Below are 27,586 nucleotides of genomic sequence, written 5' to 3'. Positions count from 1 at the left end.
CCGCCCTCTGCAACCCACTACGAAGCATACTTAACAATTGCAAAAAAGATATCTGCCATGTTTGGCACAGTAAAACAATATATTAGTATTAGCAGACTACCTTGTGACTAAAACATCCTCACAAACTCGACGGGGAAGCCAAGCAGAATCTTGCTACCTGCAACCTGATTCTCAGTAGCAGCATCACAAGACCTCATTCCAAACATCTTCTCAATGTAACTGTTTTTTTTCATCAGATCATCTCTGAAAATTGCGTAACTTTTTTGATCTCCCCTGGTCAGATCAGCTTGCTATTCCTTTCTCCCTCAAACGTAAGACATTTGACATATGAAACAGGCTACATTTTATTTTCCTGCCAGAACCTGGAGGAAACTCACCTTAGTTTCATTCGTTGCCTTTCTCCATTTGAACAGTCTTCAAAAGGCTTAAGTTAGTCATCAATGTCCTAAACATGGGAACAGGTTGAAGATATGATGGCAGCTTGCCTCAACACACTTCAACAAACTAAAAGTTGTAACTGCAACCCCAAATGGAGGCATAATCCTTGGTTTACCCTTGATTTAGCGATCCTTAAATTATTTTCATGCCAAACTGAACGATGTTAGTGTACTAAATATAATTTAAAAGCTGTTACCTACAAAAGAGTAACAATATATTATTCCAAAATTAGAGAAGCTAAATGCGTTAATTATTCTAAATGCATACTAAATTCTGCCACTTTGTTTTAAAGAACATTTCTCCATAATTAGCCACACTCCTTCCTTTACAATCTGCCACCTGTCTGCAGACTCTGCAATAGTTTTCGCAAATTTATTTTCTAACAAATAGCTCTAATTACACCACATGTTGATTGCTTCAGAATTTCTGAGACTTTTGTAGATTCTTCAGACGTAAGGTACGTTCCAGTGCCCTCTGCCTGGTTTCATTTTCGTTCCATCTGGAAAATGGACGTTCTAGGAAGTTCTCAATGAGCTCCAAGGACAACACCTCTGAATGACATCTGCCCAACGTGGATCACGAAATCACTGAAGTCTAGTCTGATTTTCATCTTAAGAAGTTTTTTTTAATTCACGCTTTTTTTGAGGGTACAGCCCCCAGTGTTTGGAAAGATGCTGTAGTTAGGTCTCTTATGAGAAACCAAATCCAAAGTCAACGAACTAGGGAACTACCAACCAGTTTTGCTCCTTCTCTAGCAGAGAAATATTTTAGAAAAGTTGGTTTTCAGACACATCCAAGCATTCCTTTAAGTTCTAGGTAATATTTAACCTTTCAGTTTGGTCTGTTATCTGAGGATCATTGCTAAAGTAGATTAGGGACAGGAGTGATGTGACCAGGCTCCTAGATCAAGGTAAAGGTTGGGTATCGGGAGAGCGAAGCCTTTGAGGCTGTTTTATTATTTCTGTAGTGATCAGTATCATGATGTTTTCCATTGACAGGTGACTGTACAACACATGTACGGGCAGATAAATATGAAATCAAAAAGACATGTGCTGGAAGTAGACAAGGTTCTTACTTAACACTGGCAGGCCGTTGTGATTGAAATTGTGCCCAAAGAGGCACTACAAAAAGCCTAGGAGGCGCTGTGTATGTTGGGCATGTATTTGTGGAACGCGTTTACAATGAAGGTACCTGGTGCTATATGTGAATGCTCTAAAGAACACTGCGCACTAAGATTAAATAAGTGTCTAGAGGTGAGGGATGGTCTTCCTGAACAGTAATGTTTTGATTGCTTTCTTATGCATCATAAGGATCCGATGGTAGGAGGCAAATAATTAAATTTTTGTGTTGCAGCAACCTAGAAAGCATTCTGACCCCAGTTAAAAGTCCCTCCTGGGTGTCCAAAGGAGATGAGAGTCAGTGTGGCTGCCTCCCCCTGGTCTGCTCCAGTGAACGCTGCAGCCCAGTTATGAGCTGCACAGCGCAAGTGCAGTGTCCTCACTGGGCTGCACTCCACTCTGCTGGCGGGGCTAGTGGAGTTTTTTCGGATAACTCTGCGTTCCAAGCGGAGAACGGAGTCCCAAAAACTCTGTTAGCTCCGCCAGCGGAGCAGAGCTCCATAATCTTAGGTACTACAAGTCACCATCTTGTCCACAATTTATTCAGAATCACTGTCATGTCTGCACTTACACAGATATCAGCTGACCTTATCTCTCGAAGAACTGTGAAAGTGTTAAGTCATTTGGCTAAAGAAAGACATAACACCTGATGCAACATCGGTCAGGGACAAATGTCTATTTATCACCATTTCAAGGTCAAATAAGAACAAATACAGCCATATAGCCAAAATGGTGTAGTCTGAGTTCACGTCATTTCACCTTATATGTTCACACAAGGTGACATTTGGGATGCACATAATTTATGTCAGCCACTCCTAAACGTCAATCTCTGATAAGATTTAGGACCAGATGTATAAAGCTTTTTTGAGGTTGCAAATTGCCTGATTCATAGAATCAGGCTATTTGCGACCTCAAGAAAGCATTTTTAGTGTACACAGCCCTAATAACGATTCAGTAACCTCTGACCTATTTGCAAATTGGGTTTGCGAGTCGGCATTAGGAAGGGGCGTGTTTAGGGCGTTGCTTCCTAATACCGAATCCCAGTGGTAAGTGTTAATGTTTCCCGACCAAAATGCAGACGCCAAACATTTGCATTTTACTACCTACTTTAAGTAGGTGGTAACCCTTCCCCTTTGAGAATGTATGTAAAAACATTTTTTAAGAGCAGGCAGTGGTCCAAAGGATCACTTACTTACTGTACACTCTTAGATAAGCATAGAATACTAGCTGTGTGTCTTCCTATTGGAATGGTGCCACCCATAGAGGCATGTAACTACCTGGGGAAGCATCTATGCATGCATTTACATTAGCACGCATGACACACCTTTATTGGCAGTTCTCTGTGGTGTACTTAAGCAGGTACAGAATAAGCATGGAGCTGCACCAGCTCTGGACTTACATATGAAGCTAATTGGGAACTTTGCTACAGTCTCCTTCATCATCATCATCATCATCCTGAGTAACATTAAAGGAGATGGTGCGGTTCTGGTTATACATCCAAGACTGGAAGCGATTCCAGTTCAAGACTGTGAAAGAGAAATAGAGAATAATTGCAGAAGTTTATACCTCTGTGGTTTGAGATACTTTGGGTAGACGACCTATTAAGCCATATTTAAAACCTACAAATGACAGAGCATTCCGTTTAACAGAAATCTGCAAAAGAAGGGAAGAAGGTACACATGGACAAAGAAAAAAGAAAGACTGGATCACCAGTTTCTTGCAAATCCAGTAGGGGTGGTTATAACCTGAGAGACTGCAAAAATTAAACAGGAACTGCTCTTCACTTTCTTTTTAGTTTCCAGGACACTGACAGTAAACGACAGAAAGAGGGTGTTGATCTGAGTACCGAAGAAAGGAGGAGTACAGTAGAAAAAGTTAAGTACGACACAGGACGGACATCAGCGTAAAGAGGGAGGAGAAAGGACTGGACTCTAAACCTCCAGTAAAGAAGAGGTCAGCAGGACTTTTAAAAAAATATGCCGATATAGCTACTTGTCCTCCTGTGAAACAGGACTTGGGCGAGTGGGCTTCTAGACAGCGCAGCATTAGTCATGACAGTGCATCAGATGCTTTAGAGGTTTCTGGATGCAAATCCAACTCATGACTTTATACAAATTGAGACCCCAGATCTAATTTAAATCCTCCTGATAGGGTTTATAATTTAAACGCAAATTAAAGGGTAATACTACGTAACATTAAAGCAGTCTTCTGTTCACAACTGTCCAATGATTTTGATATTATTGTAGCGGAAGACTGGCCTCCAGTCTTTATTAGAGAAGTGCCCCAGCACAGAACATTTTAAGGGTAGCCTTTTCTCCCATAGTACCTAAAAACATCAGGGAAATCTACACCAGTGAATGGGCGGTAAGACAGGTCCTGGCCTTATACAGAAATCAAGTGGGGTGGGACAACACTTAAATCCACATGTCATTCCCTTACCCAGAGAGCCTCAAGCACAGGCACAAAACCATTTAAAGCCAGAAGCAAAGTGTGGTATAAATGCAATATTAGATCAGCTGCAATACCAGGAAATAACAGTGCCTTGTCTGTCGCCTATGAACATGCCCCTTTTCCATCCTCCACACCTGATTATTCCTATACAATAGTTTTACACTACTGGAATATAAATTCACATATGTGGACCTATGCGATGCAAAATGCACATAGCACAAGTTTAATGACCAACCTGGTGCAGAAAAATACAAAATGACCCTGGATATTTCCAAACTCTTTTTTTGTCAAAACCTGAAAGTGAGCATCTAACCGCCTTTATGTTTTGACAGGGTGCTGTTCTCATTCTGAAGTTTGCCTAGGGGCTCTAAGAACAATCCTGACTTATTTTCAGCTAGCATCACGGAGATCCAAAGCCAGATCCAGAGGCGTTGTCACAGATTCATATCTATCTTACTGATGATGATTTAGATCTGCACTTAACTAGGGAAGACAGAGCCGTTATATTAACATCACATGGTTAAAAAATAAAAATAAATTGCTTATCTGATGTTGACCTTTGTAGGATACAAGATGTCCAGCAAGGAAAAGGGTCTGGCTCTGAACTTACTTCAACAGTGTGCCACCTTGCAGCCTCCTGATATATCATACAGAAGGCAATGCATATACTTGCCTCACTATGCCAAGAGAAGTTAAGCCCTTGAATGACCTGATTTTGCACACGTTTTCAACCAAACAGTGGACAAACATGCACACTGATATCTTGCATGCTCTACAAGCAGAAGCTTGAATCTAATGACTAAGTTGCTTACCTTCGGTAACACCTTATCTGGTAGACACTAGCTAGCTGCAGATTCCTTACCTTTGATTATATCCCCAGGCATCAGACTGGATCTGGAAGATTTCAGAAATACACCTGCGTGCCGATAGGTGGCATCGCTCAGTTTCATGTCAGCCAAGCCAGAAGTGATGTGCACGGTACCCACATAGGCACCAACTCAGCACACTGATATCAGTTACTTTCCCAAGCTTTCCAGGCCAGGAGTGCAGAGCCACAATAAGCACTGACTACTGGTGTGTAAAACACTAAGGCACTGTAAGGGTTGTCCCTCGTACCTGAACCTCTTTGTTGAGTAGGGAGATTGTGCGGGTTGGTAAGAAATCTATGGGTAGATTAGAGTCTCTACCAGATAAGGCATTATCAAAGGTAAGATGTTCATCAGATTGAGAATTCTAGCAGCAGATTCCTTACCTTTTAATAGATACCCAAGCAATATTTCCACAGTAGCTGCATCTGAATGGATTCAAGGGTTCATAGGGAAAACCTATAAAGAATAAACAGCGTTGCTGATAGACAGCGGTCTTACAAAATAAGCTTCCATTGGTCCATGTGAGGCACACTTTGGGACATCAGCTTGATGGCGTTCATGCTAAAGAGAACTGTGCAGTCAATTTAGCTGCTAAGGCTGCAATTTAGACTGAAATTAGCAGTCCTTACCAGATCTCCAACCAACATCAACATGGATACGTTAACACAACCAAGCAAGGTGGGAAACCTCCTGCATGCTTGCCTCCCAAATACTCAGACACCCTTAATTCAGACAACATTCCAGCAGTCACACTAGCAATAGTGGGAGACAGAATAATACCTATTAATCTGTCCAGATTAGATTTAATCAAAGAAGTCCATGAGGGACAAGCATCTGTTTATGCAGAAGTCAATGTAATCATAGCAATGCTACAACAACGCTACTAGTGGCCTGGTTTACATAAACTGATTAAGAATTATGTTAGTCAGCATGACGTTTGTCAATAGATTAAACCCTCCACTGTCAAAAGACCCTCAATCACCTTCCCTCACAATCTCTAGCATCCTCTTCCGGGTGAATTATTTGGATCACATTCATCCACTTAATTCAGCCAATGGATAAGTACATATTGGTGGTAATCGGTTCATGTTCTCAATCCCTAGGGGTTTGGCCACGGAGAATTGAGAGTGCTTCAGCCATAATAAAATATTTGCAGTGTCTGTAGTGATTGGGGCAGTTCATTCATTTAATTCACATAATGGTTCTGCATTTGTCGCCATAGTTTACAGCGATTGGATATCTGCTCTGGTAGTTTGTCTGCAATTTAGCAGCCTATTTAAAGCTGAATCAAATGGCATTGTTGAACATGGTAATGGCATGATTAATCAATCCTTCACTGCTAGAGTGCAAAGTTCAAGCCTCAGTTGGTACCATAATCTGTATGAAGTCCAGAGAGCATTAAATAGCTTGTCTAGATGAGTACTGAGTACTGGGAGGACACTCCACACAAGGGTCTCTTCAGAGTTCCTATGTACGTGCTTGGCTTAGATAATCCTGGGAAGGTGGCAGATGAAGTTACTTTTGACTTGGAGAAATGTTTGAATGTTTTGCAGAGTATCGAAGAAGTCAGACCAGCTATCTAATGGGAACCACTCCGACGCAGCCACTTGTGAAAAGAAGGTCATTACTACTGCAGACGGGTGGGTTCCCAACGTTGGGTCCTATGTTGTGAAAAAAAGCAATGACAAGCAAGCCTTTGAACATCCTACAGACCACCCATCACTATTCCCTGGGTAAAAGGCAACAGAACCTTCAGGTTGCCTCCTTTGTTTATCCCTGAGCCCAGCAGACAGGTGTTCATCGATCACGTGAAAAAGCACTATGTGGCTAGTCCTCTACAGCAGCCCCTCACAGACATGAAGGATTCAGAGTAGTGCCTTTCAGCCTCTCACTATTCTGAATACCCTACCCCTTGAACAAAGCAGTAACATTACTAGTTTGAGTTTCTAGCCAGAATTATTTGAGCACAGTGCTCTATACACAACACTGCGTTCTTCAAACACACTTAGGCCCTCATTACAAACCTGGCAGTAAATCCCGCTTACCGCTGTGATGACGGCCGTCAAGATACCGTGGCGGAAATCCGCTACAGGTATTACGACCCACATCTCGTAATCCGCCACAATACAGACACCCACACAAGTCTGCCACACCAAAGGTCAGTGATAAAATGGCGATAGCAAAACCTACACCGTCACGCCAACAGGAATATGCCCACAGTATCACGACCCATGAATCAACGTGGTGGTCATTCAGCCGCGGTAATCCATTGGCGGTACACACCGCTGCACTCAAAATACACACACATTTACAAAACACAACCACATTGGACAATTCAAAATATACACACACCACACCCACATACTCACACCACTATAAAACACCCACCCACATTACCCACAACCCCTTACAACGGCATTTTTGGAAGAAGCAGAGAGAGAGAATAGCAAACACAACACCTGCATCCACAGGCACACAACACCATCACTCATACAACATCCACGCACCTCAAAGAACACACACCAACACAACACATCACACAGCACAACAAACATCACCTCACACATCACCCACACCACATTAGGTTTTCTGAGGAGGAGCTCAGGGTCATGGTGGAGGAAATCATCCGGGTAGAGCCACAGCTATTTGGATCACAGGTGCAGCAGACCTCCATTGCAAGGAAGATGGAGCTATGGCGGAGAATTGTCGACAGGTTAACGCAGTGGGACAGCATCCAAGAACACGGGATGACATCAGGAAGAGGTGGAACGACTTACGGGGGAAGGTACGTTCTATGGTTTCCAGACACCAGGTAGCCGTACAGAGCACTGGCAGTGGCACCCCTCTCCTCCCCCACAACTAACAACATGGGAGGAGCAAGTCTTGGTGATCATGCATCCTATGGGCTTCGCAGGAGTAGCAAGAAGACTGGACTCTGGTAAGTCAAATCTACACTACTATATCCCCCCCACCCTACCTGCATGCCATCACAAACTCCAACCCCTACCCTCACATCCATCACCCCAACACCCCACAGATACCCCATCACAACCCACACATCCCAAAACCAAGCCCTGGTTGTAACACCAATGCATGGACACCCATCACCAAAGCATCTCCAGTAGAGAGACTCACCCAGGCCCCAAAATCACCAATCACACAAGGGTCAAGCCGATAATGCAAACACAGGAGTAGATGGTAACTCACCCATTGCACAAGATGGCACACGCAGATACAATAACTATGCATTTACACCCCAACAGGACCCCTACCAAACGTCAGGGACAGGAGGTGCCAGCCATATCCAGTCCCCCCACAGAAGAGGCCCACAGTGACGACAGCAGCTCTGCACGCCTGGATCAAGATGACCAGCCCGGCCCATCAGGGATCTCTGGACAGTCGGTTCCCCTGCTACAGTCACAAACCACCACTGAACCTCCCCCCTCAGGAAACACCACCACAGCATCCACCCAGCGTGCCCATGTCACTGTCCCCAGGACACGCCAATCAGCAGTGTGTCCACCACTACAGGGACCCCAGGCAACCCCACTAACCCAAGACAATCAGGGACCTGGGGTCAGTGGCAGTGGGTACACGGTTCAGGGGACAGAGGCTCAGGATAACAGGGAAGCTGAGAGGACTGCTGTGCGACAGGGGGAGGACATGCCCACGGAACCCACTCTCCACGAGGCACTCTCCAACATCATGGGAGCATACCACCATTCCCAGGAGACCATGGGCACGGTACTGGCCAAGTTTCAGGAGACCCAGCGGCTGCAGGAGGAACAGTGCCTGGGGATAAGGGAGGACTTGAAGTCCATTAACACCACCCTGGTCACCATTGCAGGGGTGCTGGCAGACATGGCCAACACCATGAGGGACACAGTGGCACACCAACGGGCCCCTGACACTAGCCTGAATGATGAGCAGCCCTCCACGTCTGCCAGCGCTAGTGGACAGGAAGTCCTGCCACAGGAACAACAGGCAACCAGCACCCCACTCCCTGCAGAAGGAGAACCACCCTGCAAACGGTCCCTGAGATCCAGGCACAAGACAGAGAACATTGCCAAGTCCATCGCCAGGAAATAAGACTCTCCTGATTGTCACCCTTCTGTCCCACTATGTCACCTTGACAACCTTGAACTGCCATTACTCCACTTCCTATGCCCCCTTGGACAATGCACCTGTGATACCAATAGACTGGACTCCACCATGGACATTCCTCCACCATCACCCCAGCCCATTGCACATACCCCTCCACTGAATAGCACTTAAATAATCACCCTTGATTCACAAAACGATCTGGAGTCAGTCTGTACTTTCACAAGTGTGTTATTACAACCTCTCTGAAAAATAGCAATGTCAATGTTCATTTTCACATACCAATGTTCGACATTTGTTGGGCAGCAGTAAACATAGCAGAAGGCAGAAAGTGGTACCCAGATCTGTGAAATGGAAAGCCAAAGTGAACTGTCAGGGTCCATACACAGAGGAAAAAGACAGATTCATGCAAAGTCCTACAGTAATATGATATCAGAGGAGCAGTGCCAGTCTCTTACCTGTGTCTCACTGGAAGTATTGCATGATGACGTTGTTTCAGTTGTCTATTTCTTCTCCCTCCTCCTCCTCACTGTCCACAGGCTCCACAGCTGCCACAAGACCAACATCAGGCCCATCCTCCTGCAGAAAAGGCACCTGGCGTTGCAAAGCCAGGTTGTGCAACATACAGCATGCCACGATTATCTGGAACACCTTCTTGGGTGAGTAGAATAGGGAGCCACCTGTCAGATGGAGACACCGGAACCTGGCCTTCAGGAGGCCGAAAGTCCACTCAATAATCCTCCTAGTTTGCCCATGTGCCTCATTGTAGCGTTCCTCTGCCCCTGTGCTGGGATTCCTCACTGGGGTCAGTAGCCATGACAGGTTGGGGTAACCAGAGTCACCTGCAAATATGGAGGGACAACTGTTAGACACACACCAACCCTTAGGGACTCACCTATTCAAACTGTGTTGGGACATTGGTCTCACCTATTAGCCACACCCAGTGCCTCTGGAGTTGGCCCATCACATAAGGGATGCTGCTATTCCTTAAGATGTAAGCATCATGCACAGAGCCAGTATACTTGGCATTCACATGGGAGATGTACTGGCCTGCCAAACACACCATCTGCACATTCATGAATGGTAGCTTTTGCGGTTTCTGTACACCTGTTCATTCCTGCGGGGTGGGACAAATGCCACATGAGTACCATCAATGGCACCAATGATGTTGGGGATATGTCCCAGGGCATAGAAGTCACCTTTCACTGTAGGAAAATCCTCCACCTGAGGGAAAACGATGTAGCTGCGCATGTGTTTCAGCAGAGCAGACAACACTCTGGACAACACGTTAGAGAACATTGGCTGTGACATCCCTGATGCCATGGCCACTGTTGTTTGAAAGGACCCACTGGAAATGGAGTACTGACAGGACCTGCACTAGAGGGGGTATTCCTGTGGGCTGGCGGTTAGCTGAAACAGGTCTGGCTCCAACTGGGCACACAGTTCATGGATTGTGGCACAATCAAATCTGTAGGTGATAATGATGTGTCTGTCTTCCATTGTTGACAAGTCCACCAGGGGTCTATATACCGGAGGATGACGCCATCTCATCATCTGCCCCAGTGGATGTGCCCTATGGAGGAGAAGGGTGAGCAGAGGGTCATACACCACATAGCTTGCACAAGGTTGTTTTGAACAATTGTGATGTAATCGGTGTGTGGCGCTGTCTGTCCGCATTCCTGCGCAAAAGTGCTGTGACGCAGTTAGTTGCCCTGCCATGTGGCCCCCTGAAATGGTGGCTGCCTGACCTGTAAGGAGGGACTAGGGGAAATGAGGTAACTGCGCTGGCATTGTGCAGCATCAAGGTAGGTGGAAGAAGACCGCAGCACAATTCAGCATTGGGTATCATTAGGCCCTATGGGTTCCAGGACCCAATGACGATGTACGCCGGCAGTGACGTAACCGCCATTTTCTATCTGTTCACTCACTTGATACCTGACTTTCAACAGGAGAGGACCTACACTGCAAGTGCTACTGTGACCTCAGTTTGGAAGCGACAATGGCTACAGTGTCTGGGGAAAGGGCCCCTGCCTTCACCGCGGAGGATTTGGACAACCTGGTGGCTGGGGTCCTCCCCCAGTACACGCTACTCTACGGTCCTCCAGACAAACAGGTGAGTACACTGTGAGCATGATGGATGGGACATGAATGTATGGAGTGGGGTGGATGGAAGATACAGGGGGGGCTGAGGCCAGCATGTGAGGATGGTCAGTGTATGTGTTTCTGGGCCAGGGTGGGAAGTTGTGGCCAATTAGTAAGAAGAACCGGACAGGGGAGTAAAATCCATTCTTACTTCACTTTTCCTGTAGGTCAGCGCCCACCAGAAGAAGGGTATTTGGCATGCCATCGCCAAGGAAGTGCGGACCCTGGGGGTCTACCATAGACGGAGCACCCACTGCCGCAAAAGATGGGAGGACCTGCGCTGCTGGAGGAAGAAGACGGCGGAGGCCCAGCTGGGGATGGCCTTCCAACGTGGAAGGGGTGCCCGTCGCACCATGACCCCCCTGATGTACCAGATCCTTGCAGTGGCATATCCCGAGTTGGATGGGCGCTTGACGGCGTCACAGCAGCCACAAGGTGGTGAGTACAGTCTCATTCAGCTGACTCTGCATGCTGTATGAGGTGTCTGGGTGGGGGAAGTGGGTTCCCCTAGGACAGTGCAAACTTGCTAGGGTAGGCCCATTGTTAGGCAGGCTATGTGGCACTCCAACCCCAAAAGTGGTAGTGGCCATCTACACCTAGTCAGGCTACTGTGGGTTCCAGGTGTGCATCAAATGGGGTTAGGCACAGTCCCTCATGGGCAGGTGATTTTTCTGAATACAGTTAGTGCATGGCCTAGTGCATAGGGCTGCACCCTGTGTGTTGTGTCCGCCAACTGTGGTGTTGTTGCTGGCATTGACCATGTGTCTCCTCTGTCTTCCCCCCCTTTTTGTTTTGTCACCCTGTCCTTGTGTGCATTAGCATAATATAATGGAGGAGCATTGGCACAGGAGCAGAAGGGAGCTGCAACCCACGTGGCCCGGGAGGGTGACTTTACAGAGTCTGAAGACACCAGTGGGATGGAGGGCGAGGGGAGCTCCATGACGGGGACAGGAGGAGACACCAGCGACAGCGACTCCTTCTCTGATGGGAGCTCCCTTGCGGTGGCGGGCACCTATGTGCCCACCGCAACAACAGGTACAGCCACCACCCCCCCTACCAGCACCACCTTCCCAGCAGCCCCTCAGCGTGTTTACCGTGCCCGCTCACCCAGGAGGGAGGGCATCTCCTTTGCCCCAGGCACCTCAGGCCCTGCCCCAGTTAGCCCTGCTTCCCTCAGTGAGGAGGCTATTGACCTCCTGAGATCCCTCACTGTTGGGCAGTCAACCATTTTGAATGCCATTCAGGGTGTCGAGAGGTATTTGCAGCAAACAAATGCATACCTGGAGGGCATTCATTCTGGTGTGGCAGGCAAACAGAGAGCATTTCAGGCTCTGGCCTCAGCACTGATGGCAGCCATTGTCCCTGTGTCCAGCCTCCCCCCTCCAACATCCACTACCCAGACCCAATCCCCTCTACCTCAGCCTATCCCAAGAACACCATCAGACCAGCATGCACACTCATCAACACACAAGAGTGGACATGGCAAACATAAGCACCACACATCCCACAGGCACTCACACAAGCACCAGACCCATGCAGACACACCAACATCCACTGCCTCCACTGTGTCCCCCTACTCCATGTCCTCCACCTCCCTCCCAGTCTCATCTCCACTCACACCTGCATGCACTACATCCTCAGCCACTACCTCCATCACCAGCACGCCCATCACCACACACCACTCATGTGCAATCACCACCCCACTACCATTCACACGTCCCCTGTGTCCTCTCCCAGTATGTCTGTGAGCTCTCCTCCCAAAGTACACAAACGCAGGCACACACCCACTCAACAGCCATCCACCTCACAAAGCCTATAGCCAATGCACCCTCACACAAACTCAGCAGACGTACACCTCCTACAACCACTACCTCTTCCTCCACTCCCAAACCCCCTCTATCTTCCTGTCCCAGTGTGTCTAAAAAACTTTTCCTAGCTTCCATTGACCTCTTCCCTATACCTCTCCCCGTCCTTCCCCTAGGGCCAGGATGTCCAGATCCCAGCCCAGCACCTCAGCCACAAAATCCTCAAGCACTGTGGTCCCTGCAAGTCCAGTAACATCGCGGGCGGCACCCATCAGGGCTGCCAGTGTGCCACCTAGTGAGGCCAAGGATCACCCTATTCCGCCACCTGCCAAGATGAAGAAGGGGCCCACATGCCGTAGGGAAAAGCCGCACCAACCACCCAGCAAGGCCTCCTCCAAGACAAAAGAGGACAGTCCCAAAGTCCCAGCAGCGACTTCCAAAGTAGGGAAGGGACACAAGGCCAAAAGGAAGTCAGCTCAGGGCACGGAGCCTCCAGGTGAGGGACTGGTGTCACCCCTTCTGCAAGACAGAACAGCACCCTGTACGGCGGTGGCCACCCCTGCAACCACTGCCACCTTCACCGCCACTTGCACGTCTGCTGCCTCTGCTACAGTCCCCAGCATCATCCTCAGTGGGCAGCCGTCAGAGGCTGCAGGGGACGTCCTGTTGTCTCCCTCCAAAGGTGCTGACACCTGCACCACCGGCAGCATGTCCGCCGCGGACACCTCCGCAGCCACCGCCATCTGCTCCGCGACATGCCCAGCCAGTGCCACCACAGCCGACATCAGCATCATCCCCAGTGGGCAGTTGTCCGAGGCTGCAGGAGACGTCCTGGACCCTGCACACACTACATGAGGCACCACAACCAGCACTAGCAGTATCAGCAGTTGGCAGGCTAAGTTGCCTCAGGGTGGAGTGTGTCTCTGCCTCCATAGAGTATCATGCTACCTGTTCCCAGAAAATCTCGTGGCTAAGACACCCAGGTGAGGGAATGGGAACTGCCACAACCCAGGTGCAGGACTCTGGGCACCAAGCCCCCTCCAGAACTACCAACCACTTGAGAGACTTGAGAGACTGTGGCTTTGCACTCCCCAGGACCAATCAGTGGGCAAAGCACCCACTTGAGAGACTTGAGAGACTGTGGCTTTGCACTCCCCAGGACCAAGCAGTGGGCAAACCACCCACTTGAGAGACTTGAGAGACTGTGGCTTTGCACTCCCCAGGACCAAGCAGTGGGCAACCCATCCACTTGAGAGACTGTGGCTTTGCACTCCCCAGGACCAAGCAGTGGGCAAAGCACCCACTTGAGAGACTGTGGTTTTGCACTCCCTAGGACCAAGCAGTGGGCATGGAGCCCCCTCGTGGAGCAGTGGCATCATCCCATCATCCGGCTGAGGTGTCCCCCCTCCTCTTCCGCCTGAGATGCCTGTTTTTTTTCGACCTGATGCCCCATCAGTGTTCTCTCCGTTTTGAGGCAGGTGTCATGTGTGGGCTTCGCCCATGCTTTTTGGGACCACTGGTCCACGGACATGTAATGGAACAGTATCCGGACTTGTGTACTTGTTGTAAATATGTGTATACACTGAACTTTTAAAGTTATGTTGGCCTATCTGGATTTTCGATGATTACACTTGTTACAATCATTTCATTTGGTCCCTGCGTTCTTCCAGGGGGCTACGGGGAGTTATTGTAATGTTGCTGCATGTGTTTATGTTTGTGTTGTTGGGGGTGCGGCTGGGAGTGTTGCGTGTGTGTGTCACTCTCTTTTTCCTCCCCCCTCCCCTGTGTGCTAGGTGCAGTGCTCACCATGTTCATCGCAGCTGTCTTTGATGTTCCTGGTAGAAGAGGAGGTAAACCAACATTGGTAACACCTGTAACTCGGGCTCCATGGTGTACTGGTTCCTTGTTGGGTGTCGAGAGGTGAGTGGTTTCAGTTCCAAGTACTGTTTCTGCTGTGCTTTTGATTTTGATGGCGTTGGTACCGCCCGGAAAAGGTGGTGGATTGGTGCCTTGTAACAGTGTGGGCGGTACATTGTCTTCCGCCTGTCGGCGGTGACCACCGCGGTGTTTGTTGCTACCGCCGTGGCGTTGGAGTGTTAAAGTGGTTGTCTGTGTTGGCAGTTTCCGCCATGGTCATGATTACATTTTTTTTTTACCGCCGGCCTGTTGCCGGTATTACTGCTGCTTTATCACCGACTGCCAGGGTTCTAATGAGGGCCTTAATGTTGACGTCACTCACCACTGTTCAACACAACTCCATGTGTTATTATGAGCTACCACCTGATATCACCTCACATGAACTGATGCCCTTTTGAGAGCCTCCAGAGGCCAATGACATTGAGAATGACTAGATATTTTATGGAGGATTATCTACCGTCAGACTGCTTATTGCTTATCAATTATTTAATGACCAGTACTTGATTCCTTACTATGCACAAAACAAGTTCCACCTGACCTGTATTGCTGCTATACCCAGATAAATTCAACACAGTCTGACCAATAGAAAATAATTTACAAATGCGTGCATGTTCTAAATCCTCACTGACTACTAATTACATTTATTTTTCCATAATTGATTGGAAAAATAAATGTAATTAATAAATTGAGAATTATTGGTACCATATGTACAAAATATGCATTATTTCAAAATTTGAATGTATATTTATTCAACAACAACACATATAATGCATTAACACATTCCAAATAGCTGAATAAATCCCTCCCCCCATGTGCCTACCCCTTCTCACTCTAATGAAACATACCCTACTTTATACCCACTATCACACTCACAACTTTTCTTTTTACCTGCGCTGACAACGATAGGGGTTTTACTCAATGGACATTTTGCCCCTGCATAAACAATTGCATTACCTGTGGTTCATGAACTACAACCACACACTTCATCTCACAAACCTGAAGATGTCTTAGTGCTGTGATCATCTTATCTTGTGCCTGAAGGCACAGCATGGGAGAAAGCTCCATAGCACATTATGAAACCTACTGAGGCACTACAGTTAACATATGCAATAATAGTTTCAATGAACAATAGTCAAATCCGGTTCTATTCAGGACAGAGACTGTTAAAATAATTATGTCCGATCTGCAGGCATATACTGCTTTAAATAGTTTATTTCTGTGAATTCAGCTAATTGCAAAGAGATGGTTTGTTATCATCACTATGAACATTATTACATACACAGGCCAAGTTATGCTAGAGAAATCTACAATTACACACAGTGGGAACATTGTGATGCTTTGCCTCCTGATATTCATCCTAATCACACCAGTCAGCTTTTTATTTTTTACAGAAGCCACAACAGCTTCCAAAGAATCTAATTACTACCACAAAACTGATTTACTCCGAGTTCAGTCTAAATCTGGCTAGCCAGGGATAGGAGTATTGGAAAACAAAATGTTGATGAAAAATGTATTTGGGGAACAAAACCATGGCGGATGCATGGAAGAGAAGTCTTTATCCCGACATGCAATATCGAATAAATTATTTTTCTGTACAAAACTATCCAACAGACTCTCCCTGTCTGGGGTTTGGAACAATGAAGAACTTAAAGAAACCTTCTTCTATAATAAAAGCTAAATTAACTCTGTTCAATAATTCGCAATTCCAAATGAATGTCAGACAAACATAAATGATAAATAGGGAACTGAGTTGAATTACAGGTTCCCTTTTATATTACGTTTTAGCCTTATGGCCACATGATTAGGACACCTGTTTCGTGTTTTTCTTTCCATCACTCTGGACCTAATGCTAATTATCCTGACCCATGTTATAACACAGTTACCCATAGTACTTATGAAATAGGGTGTAGGTAAGCTATGTCAACAATGTCTGGACCATTCTAGACTTTCAGCTGTAAAAGAACATCTTTCTTTAATGAAAATATGCATTTTTCTGACTTTCTTCGGACACCATGTTCTAAAAGAAATAAGATTCCTGGCCACAGGAATATATGCCATTTATAATGAATTGGACAACTGTTCAGAGAAAAAAGTTGCAAAAAGAATTATGCAAATCAATCACGAAAACCTGTATGCAGTTTTTAAAGTTATTGACAATGGAATGCACACAATTTCTAAAGAGTGTAATCATTAAATCACATTTTGTCCTCAGCATTGGACCTTATAAAGGAGACATAGGTTTGTGCCTTGGCAACATCAATAAAACAGGCATGTGTGAACCATATCATTTGACACTCACAAAACAACAATGGCATAGAAAGCATCCACATATACACTGTTAGGTATAGAACAAATGAAGAAGCACCACTTACTGTTAGTGACAATTCACCTATTACCAGGTTGATAAACAGTATAATTTCTTTATCAATTACAAAGTTTCGGGGGGCGTGGCCACGGAGCCGAGCATGGCGCACGCTTAGCTGATCGGCTCCGGAGGGGCCGACTTTAAATCGGTGCCTGGACGCGCTGAAGCGGGCGGTCCGGTGCCCAAAGTGGAGTGGGTCGACTGCTGCGGACGGGGGGACCGAGGAGGTGCGGTCTCGCCCCCCTGGAGCGGGCCCCGAGTGACTGGGGCTGATCGGAGCTACGGGAAGGTCGCGGCCCAGCCGGCGGGCGGGGCCGAGACGCGCTGTGCCGGGGGGCTCCCCGTGTTGGAGGATAGCAGGTGAGCGGCCGACGCTGCCGGGGCGGCTTGAGTGCGGCCGCGGCCCCGGGGGTGGCCTCCGGCGGGCTCGTGCGCCCCGGTGCAGGCCTGGGACCGCGTGGGTCGCCGCTGGATTGCGGCCGCGGCCCCGGACCGAGCGGTACGCTGCGCCCGGCGCTGGCCTTGAATGCGGGCCCGCCCTGAAGGAGGGGTGCAGACCGGAGCGCCTGGTGGGGGCACCTACCGGTGGCGAGTCGGCCTCCAGCTCGGGAGGCAGAGCCTGATGCTCCCTGGCTGAGGGACTACGCACAGCGGAGAGACGCGGAGGCGGGGGGCCTCCCGGGGCTGCCCGGTGAGGGCCCCGCTTTGGGTGCGCCCCCCTGGTGAACGCACGAACGGATCTTTGGTGTTTGCTGCCCGGGAGCCCCCGAATGCCGACGACGGGACTTACTACACCCAGAGCCGTCCAAGATGAGTACTGACTGTCCTTTGTGGGGCGGGACAGCGTGGAATCGCCTTGTGCCATCTGCCGTCATCTACCAGTGTTGGGGGCTGGATGCCCTTGTTCCCGGGTGCGGAGCCCCCTTTGGTTGACCGGACCAACCCAGACCGGAAGGCCTTGCTACACCAATCGCTTATACGCACAACAACGCAAAGCTACGAAAGCATACTAGCCCCGGCTTAGCCAAAAACTGGCTTCTTGCCTATGGAGTAGATATGACGCGACCGGGGGACTGAGCGCGGCGTATTCATGATCGCTCGGTCCGCGGGGGGCCACTGGTGGACCTGGGCCTGAGCGCACTGGGCGCTAGCCTCATTGAGTTGCCCCGACCTGCCTGTCCAATGCCCCCCAAGGGCAAACATAAGAGCAAAACCATGGACCCTCTGGCACATACAATACTGGGGGAGAATGAACCGACCACGCAAAGCCAGCCGCAAAGCAAAATGCAAGATACTCTAGACAAAATACTGGGTGCCATTGAGGACACCAAATCCACATTACAGCGCGACATCAATCAAGTGGCGATAGAGGTGGGCCTCCTGAGAGCTGATCATCACAAATTGGCTGACAGAGTAAAAGAAGCGGAGGCAACGCTAGCGGAAGTAGTCCCAAAACAAGATGATGTATCAGCGGCGATGACCTCCTTGGCTGGCAGAGTGGCGAAGCTTGAACAGCGAGCTGAAGACGCAGAAGGCAGAAATAGGAGGAATAACATTCGCGTGGTGGGCCTCCCTGAAGGGGCCGAGGGGCCGAATATGGTGGAGTTTCTGGAGGAATGGCTAAGCACAGTTGTCGCACCAGGATGTCTGACCCCCTTCTACTCACTGGAGCGAGCTCACCGTGAACCAGCTAGACCACTAGCTCCTGGCATGCCTCCACGGGCAGTAATAGCTAGACTCCTGCACTACAGGGACAGAGACATCCTCTTGCAGAAAGCCAGGGAAATGGGCCCATTTAAAGTAGCCAATGGTGAAGCAACATTGTTCCCTGACTTCACCTTAGAGGTCCAAAACAAGCGCGCCTCCTTCCTAGCCGTTAAAAGAACCTTGCGAGAAGAGGGGATACAGTACTCGCTACTCTACCCAGCAAGACTACGAGTGATTGCGGAGGGGAAAACCACGTTCTTCCAAACCCCAGAGGAGGCATGGGAGTGGCTTGAAAGATCGGGGACACAGCCGACACGACCAGTATCGGAAAACCGCGGGGCGGGCGGGACCCGGCGGGCCTCGAAGGGGAAAAGACTCAGAGACCGCCAGAGACTAGCACCAACGCGGACACAGAGGGAAACTGGCAAGAGAGAGGCCCTGGAGGCAGCGGCCAAGGTGGGTGGAGAGTCGTCGCCCCGGGGGATCTCCGAAGAAGAATCAGATAGTACGGTGGTGTCCTCGCCCGATGGCTCTGGGGACTCGACTTACGCACCAAGAGTGACCCCGCAGACCGCTGACGAACTTACATAGATTGTACCCGCGCCAGCGCTGAAAGGCGAGACAAGATAGGAAGCAAAATGGCCCCTCCGGACCTGGCCGCTCCCCCGGACCTGACTCTTGCCTGTCAGTCCTGACTGGCGAGTATTGCGGTGATGTGTTTGAATAATTTGCAGTGTTGCAGAACTTATTGGGCAGCCTACAGTTCCGGAGGTGCCCTGGGGATGGGGAGTTGGGGTTTGCAGTTACTAGTTATATCGGCTACACGTGCGAAATGGTACGAGCATGAGGAAGGTACAAACTTGTGGGGGAATCGATCGGGGCCTTGGGCGTGCCGACCCTTCATACAACAGGCCTTGAGAATAGGATGGCAGACTACAATATCATAACTTGGAATGTCAGGGGGATGGGTACTCCTGCTAAGAGACATAGAATCCTTTCCTTTCTAAAAAGGAGAGGGGCGCAGATAGCTATGCTACAGGAAACCCATCTCGCACCCGGAGAGGGAGAGAAACTAAGGCGGAGATGGAGGGGACAGGTGTTTGCCACAGAATATTCAGTTTACGCAAGGGGAGTCCTGATTTGGATTAGGGCGGGGGTCCCCTTCACGATCGATTCCTCCAACATAGACAATGAGGGAAGGTTTGTCATATTGGAAGGGAAATGACAGGGGCTCCAGTTGACCCTGAGTTGTATATACGCCCCCAACCAGGACCAAACAACATTTATGACGACCCTGTCTAGGCACCTTACACGTCATCGCACAGGGGAATTACTAGTAGGTGGAGACTTCAATGCAGTGCTCGACACTGACCTAGATAGATCTACCCCCCCACTACAGGGAGCAACATCAACCAAAACAGCAAAAAAATTAGTTGGGTGGTTAGACGCCTGGGGGCTGGTAGATGCTTGGCGGTTACAACACCCAGCGACCAGGGATTATTCGTTTTATTCGGGTCTTCACCAGGTACACACCAGAATCGATAGGATAGTTTGCACTGCGGGACTGGCTCGTAGAGTGACCCATGCTGAATACCTTGCCCGCACAATATCAGATCACAACCCTCTATTACTGACACTGAGAGTATCACAGGAAAGACCCCCCCATACCGTCATGGAGAATGCTCCTGACAGCGCTTGAAGATCAGGCATACAGGGAGGAATTAAGATGCTTCCTAACAGAACATATAGAAACTAACCAGGGATCTACTTCCGCCAGAGGCATAGAGTGGGAAACTCTCAAGGTGGGGGTGCGGGGTCACTGCCTTGGACAGTCAGTGGGGATAAAACGTACGCTTGAGAGAGAATTAAACACGCTGGAGAGGGTCATACATGAGGGGGAGCTGAGACAGGGCCCTGCAGGGCAAGTGGATGTAGAGTACGATCGTGCACGTAGAGAGCACTCCCAGGCTGAAGAGCGACTAAGATGCCATAGTATGCAAAGATACCTGGCATCCATACAGTCAGAGGAGGGACGATCTGGTAGACTATTTGCATGGTTGGTGCGACCGAACAGAGATAGTGACCCTATTGCAAGTGTACTAGACAGGGGGGGAACACGCAGACTTAGCCCAGACTCCATCAATTACGCATTTAGAGATTACTACATACACCTATATAGGAGGCCCGCAGACATGGAGAGGGGGACCCTTGACAATTTCCTAACTCGGATACCTTTACCGGTAATGAGCCCAGAGGACAGGGTCGGCTTGGGGGGCCCAGTGACTGCGGATGAGACGATCGAGGCAATAGCACAGTTGGCCCCTGGGAAGACCCCCGGAACAGATGGTCTTCCTATGGACTTTTATAAAAAGTATAAAACCTTACTAGTCCCCAGGCTGATAGAAATGTATACGGAATCGGCAAAGAACGGAGAACTCCCACGTACATTGCGTGAGGCACTGGTAGTGCCACTTCCTAAAACAAACAGCAAAGAGGCATCAGTGACAGACCATCGCCCACTATCAATGCTAAATAGTGACTTTAAGATCCTCAGTAAGATCCTGGCCAACCGGCTGTTGCCTCTTATGCCCACCTTGATACATCCTGACCAGAACGGCTTCATACCTGGTCGCAGCACCTCCCTAAACCTTAGGCGTATTTTCTCTATCATACACATGCCCAGTGAATCGAAGCCACCAACTGGGGCGCTGCTAGCAGTGGACTTTGAAAAGGCCTTCGATTCAATTAGGTGGGACTACCTGAGGGCGACAATGCTAAAGATGGGCCTGGGTGAGGGCTGGGCCGACTGGGTGGACCTGTTATATTCATCCCCACTGGCAAGGGTCAAGACAGGTAGGACAGTCTCTGGTGCCTACCCAGTACACCGAGGAACCAGACAGGGATGCCCCCTATCCCCATTGTTGTTCGCACTGGCGATGGAGCCCCTGGCGGCCTGGGTGTGAGGGGAGGGAGCGGCCAGAGGGATTCAGTGGGGACCAACTGATCACATTATATCGCTATATGCAGATGACATCTTGATCTATCTTAGAGATGGGGCGAGTGGTCTCCCCTGGGCCCTGAACGCCCTGGAGGAATTTAGAGAAGTGTCAGGATTACGACTAAACCGCAATAAAACATGTGTTCCCCCTGGTGCCTGGATATAGTTGTCCTGCAACTTGCCCAGCAGACCTGAAATGGGCCCCACGGACATTTAGATACCTGGGGATCCAGATCTATCATGACGTGGGAGACTTAAGAGAGGGCAACCTTGGTAACGCGCTCCGATCCTTGAGATCCTCTGTAGAATTTTGGCGCTCTCTGAGGCTGTCGGTGATGGCCAGGGTGTCGCTCTCCAAGATGATCATGCTCCCCGACTTCTCTACTACTTTGCCAACTTGCCACTGCTAATACCCCGAACCTGGTTCCGCGATCTGAACGCATTACTCAGAGAACTAATATGGGACAATGGGCGCAGGCGAACTACACTTGCAACTATCTGCAGACCACCCAACGCGGGTGGCCTTGGAGCCCCCGACTTTGAGGCATACTATTTGGCATCCCAATTACAGTGGATTCCTGGCTGGCTTGCGGGCCAGGGCCAACTGGATTTATATACAGCCCAAGGAGCATTAGACACGGCGTGGATTGTGACATGCATGACAAACAGAAAGATAACCCCCCCTGGGAACAATATAATGATAAAAGTGGCGCTGGCATGCTGGAAAAGATGCATGAAGAGGGTGGGAGTGGGCCCTCCATATTCCCCAGCTTTGCCACTGGCGGTGCTTGCCATAGAACCCAGGGGGAAAGGGCCGGGAAACACCGGACTTGGCCCCTGGTTGTCATCTGGAATAGAAGTAGTAGGAGGACTCTTCAGGGAGGCAGTGTTGAGGGAATTTACTGAATTAACTGAAGAAGGGGTTCCCGGGGGGCAGTTCCTGCTTTATAGGAAGCTAGTACATACTCTTAAGACCCACTGGGGCACGGTGAAAGCAGAGCCTACCACACACGAGGTCCTGAACTCGCTGTTGACATTAGGGGAAGAATCACATCTGATCACTAAAATATATCGGGCCCAAGTTGAGGCAGCCTTGGATCCACTACGGTCGCTGAGAGGACGGTGGGAGGGCACAATTGGGCGGGAACTAACTGAATCAGAATGGAGGAGAACACTGACCTACCCCCGAAAAATATCACGTAATACACGGCTAAGATACATTCAGTATAATTACTTGCACAGAACCTACCTCACGTCTCACAGACTGTTCCGTATATATGGAGGGGCCTTGGGGAATTGCCCGAGATGTGGAGGAGGAGGGGCAGATTTTGACCACATGGTTTGGACTTGCTCGGCGATCCAGGCGGGCTGGAGGGAAATATTGCCCACCCTGTCTGAGTTGATTGAGTCTGAGTTAAGACCCACCCCTGAGCTGTGCCTGTTGGGCCTCAGACCAGCTGCGCTCTGCGGAAAAGTGGAGGGGCGCTTTCTGGACCTTTCCCTTGCTCTTTATAAGAGACTAATCTCAAGGGGCTGGAAGGCCACAGATCACCCCCTACTGTCTGACTGGAAAAGGGATATATCGACATGGACTAGAGCTGAACTACAGGTCCTAAAAGCAGAGGAAGCCAGAAATATTCGCCAGGTTCCTATAGCCCCGGGGTGGGAGAATTTAATGACGAGCTGGGAGAGTATAAATAAGAGGCTGGCAAGCCCAGTAGGAGAAACCAGTGCAACTCAATCCACACCGAGGATGGAACCAAATGGTGGAAGCACATAGACAGGCACCCAAGAACAGACCCTAGCCACACACAGATCGCACCAAGAGTAAAGGTGGGAGGACAGTTGGACCTCTGACTCCTGATCCACTGACAATAATAGTAAGCAACGTGAGTGTCACGCCACCTCCACGGTGCGCCGGTGCGCCCTGGATTACCATCTTCCCTCACTCAAAAATGGGCACATAATAGTATCTTCAAGCTAGCAATCACAAAAGCCATTTGCACGAAGCCGCAAAGTTGACCGTTTGGGGTCATTTGAATTTCTTTTTTCTCCCCTTCCTCCTTTCCCTACCTCCAACTAACTCAAAACGATTGCCAATAGAAATTGTACATAGCATACCTCGGGTTCTCCCTCCCCCTCACCTTCCTCTTCCCCTCCCACCACCCTTACCTTCCTGTATCCAACCCCGAGCACCACCCTCCCAAGTTACAAGGAAGAAGGGGTCCAAGTTTGTTGTTTGATTGTTTATTACACAGAATAACGAATTGCAGAAAGGAAATATACTTTAACAAGTAAATGTGCATAATTTATTGAATAAAAAATGTTAAGACCAACGATAATAAAGAGTGCAAACATTGAGCAAAAAGAAGAATACAACAGTATAAGCAAAAAATGCATGTAAAATGAACAAATATGAAACTGTGTAAAAACAAAAAGTTAATAAAAATATATTTAAAAAAAAAAAAAATCAATTACAAAGTTTCATTCTCTTGATTACAAGAAATATAAATCCATTGACTGGTATGAAACTATACACAATTCACAATTGTTCCATTCATGGAAGTTTCTTTTTTCCTACAGCTGTCTGAATGAAAGTGAAGACTTTGTATATCAGTGCAAAAAAATTGAGAGTCCCCCAGGACACTCCCTTCTGTGTGACACTATGTTGCATGGAATGTGTAGCGCTTTGATGCCAGGGTTGAGTTGTGCTTCATCCGCCCCCCCTGCACCTATCCCCACACATCATAAACTACTGAATAATGGTTCCCATTTATTTCTAACAAATGTTACGTCCTGTGGGTTGGAACCTGGCCAGTCATACACGGTAACGGTTTCTGAAACAATACAGTGTTGTGGAATGACCTTGTACCCGCCACCACGAAATATAATTAGAAACATCCCTTGGCCTAATATAGATGTGAAATCTGTGTTTTTATGAGGTAAACAAGCTATTGCCTGTCTTAGTACAAGAGATCCCTTTGACTTCAGTGGCTGAAGCCTATAAACTACAGACAGCCAGAACTGCTTCAGAAATTCGGAGGTTGTTAAACACACAATACTCAACACATTTTGCTTATGTTGTGCAAATGATATTCACTTTTTTTTTCTGACTACTGGTGTTGTGTTTCTTTTTAAGAACATTGGATCTTGTCTGGTGACTGGATTTAAAGCAGTATTGGGACTAATTCCATTGTTTTTCCACTCTTTATTCTCCAGCCTTTTTGGAGGATTCCCAATCATCATCCTGCTAAGCGGCTATGGTGTCATCAAATTTCTCCTGTTCTGACAAGGAAATCAACAACACGGAGTACACTTATCCAGCTGAATAAAGATGCAGAGAGACAGTAGCATATTCTATGGGACATGTTTGGCTGTCTGATACTCTCATTTCACAAAATGGTTGATACACAAGTGAAACCTGTGTTCTGGTGCATAAACTGTCCAACTGAAATACTCTTCGGCTTACAGCTGGGGCAGCCTCCAGTGGCTTATCATGCTATTTAAGCAATCATCCAACTGCTACATGAATGCCAGAGACAATGCAAAGCAATGATCTGTCCCTTCTACAGGATGCTGCCTATGACAGGGAAATGTCATCTGTGGCACTTTGATGCAGCTCTTGACGAGTGGCTTGATTAATTGTTTTTCGAGCCTCCTAAAGAGGAGTCACATCTAGCACATTGTCTCTCAGGTGAGCAACCAATTGCTGATCCTTCAAATGTGTGGACTCCTGCCCATACACATGCGTTTACCAAGACTCTATAATAACTACACATGCTATTTGTAAAGTGGAAGACGTCAACAACATATATTCATTCTACCTACCACAGCAACTCTGAACTAGGAGAATGTTTTTAAGCAAGACTCATTTTTGCTTTTCTTTTTTTTGTGTCACATTTTTTATCTGGCCTATTTTATATCACTGATATGTTTAATTGCCAACATGCATAAACACCTTTATATAGATTGCGTTATGTACGAATGATTACAAATTGCTTGAAACAATGCAAGGATTCAAAATATTCATGCTTCGCTTTGCTCATTGCATATTATATGAGGTTGTTCATTATTTATTATTCACATTTGATAATATATGCTTTATACATCATGTATTTTATTTTAGATAGAGCATGTCTTAGAATATTGGGTGGATTTTCAGATGTTAGCCCAATCCTACAGATCAGATATGCCCCTCTGACTTCACATTCAGATGCACAAGCTAGGAATGTTGTAAAGTCCAAAGGTTTGACTCCATACTTTAGTAGACCCTAACTCCATCTTGGGTACTATTAGTCGCCATCTTTTCCTGATTTATGGAGAATCCTTGTCATGTCTGCCTCTGACAGATGTCACCTGACCTTATCTTTTGAAGAACTGTGAAAGTTTCAAGTCATTCAGATAATGACAAATATAACACCTGAAGCAACATCAGGCTGAGACAAGGGTCTACTTATCACCATGTCAAGTTCAAATAAGAACAAATACAGACATAGCCAAAATAGTGTAGTCTGAATTGAAAACATTTCACCTTATACGCTCACATAAGGAAACGTCTGGGGCACACCCCTTGATGTACATATTCTATAGTCAGACATTCCTAAACTTATGTCAGAAATTTCAGTGGCTGATAAGATTTAGTATACAAGGACTACCTCTTGACCAAATGTCAGTAGAGGTCCCTCCTTCATTCAGATTATCGCATGATATTCGGCCAGAGACAGTACTACTGCAGTGCACTTTGAAGATGCTGTATCTAGCCTGATGCTGATGAAGCAAGTCTTGGGGCAACGTTGCTACGGTGCTCTTCGAAGGGAACACTGCCTTCACGCCTCTGCTGATAATAACAGCTCTTGCTGTCAAGAAGCTATGCAGTGACTCGCTTCCCCCCAAAGCACTCTAGACCTCAAATTATTCTGCTTTCCATGCTCTTACTGTAGTGCATAGAAGTACTTTTTAGGTTAGTGTGTTTTAAATGTAATTTTAACCACGTTATAAATGTTCATTTTACTCTTGTTCCCCATAATGTGCCTTTTTCTGTTTCATGATATCCTGTGTATTTATTTTAGATGTATTGAGAAACAGATTTGTCCTTCTGTAATAAATGCTTTTAATTAAAAACATTTATTTTCAGTGCAAGGTGTGTGATATTGTGAATAACTAAATAGGTTTCTTTGCCTTGCCACAGTGCTCCTGATCTCTTTGCTGAGATTGTTAGTATCTCAAAAGCAACAACTCAACTTCAACAAAGTATTGGGTTGGGTTTTGTGGGGCTGTAATTCCCAGTCTTTCAAATTCAGAGTTGGTGCATTGAACCAAGTTCACCTGTGTCACCCGGTGGGAAGCAAACCAAGCAGAACTATGCCGAGATCATAGTTTACACACCAAGATTATTTGCTATGTTCCTTGACATCTCATCTTTGCTCTTGGAGCTAGAAGGTCTAACAATCACACTTCAAAAACAGCCAATCGTTCATGATACAGAGTTGTATGCTGCTCGACAGTGCAACATTATCAAAGCCAGACACTGAATTAACCCCTCCTATCTATCCAGTTCTTGCTGCTGCTGTGGGAGCTATCAGTAACACCTTAACATAAATGTCAGACATTCTTAGAATTCAGTCCCAATTACTTACAGAGCAAGTGTATCTTAAAGAGAAATCAGGATTTAAAAA

At 47.7% G+C, this 27,586-nt stretch overlaps 1 long non-coding RNA gene across 1 annotated transcript in view; it reads left to right on the top strand.

Annotated features, from left to right (window-relative positions):
* LOC138247339 (uncharacterized) overlaps positions 1-27,034 on the top strand; it is a 156,768-nt gene extending 129,734 nt beyond the window's left edge. The window contains exon 2 of the long non-coding RNA XR_011194452.1: positions 25,131-27,034. This is a non-coding gene — a long non-coding RNA (uncharacterized lncRNA). The remainder of the gene's footprint in view (positions 1-25,130) is intronic.
* The last annotated feature ends 552 nt before the right edge of the window (positions 27,035-27,586 follow it).

This window comes from Pleurodeles waltl, chromosome 7 (genome assembly GCF_031143425.1).
Source record: "Pleurodeles waltl isolate 20211129_DDA chromosome 7, aPleWal1.hap1.20221129, whole genome shotgun sequence".
NCBI lineage: Eukaryota > Metazoa > Chordata > Amphibia > Caudata > Salamandridae > Pleurodeles > Pleurodeles waltl.
The sequence above is the reverse complement of the archived record's forward strand: the minus strand, read 5'-3'. Positions and strand labels throughout refer to the sequence as shown.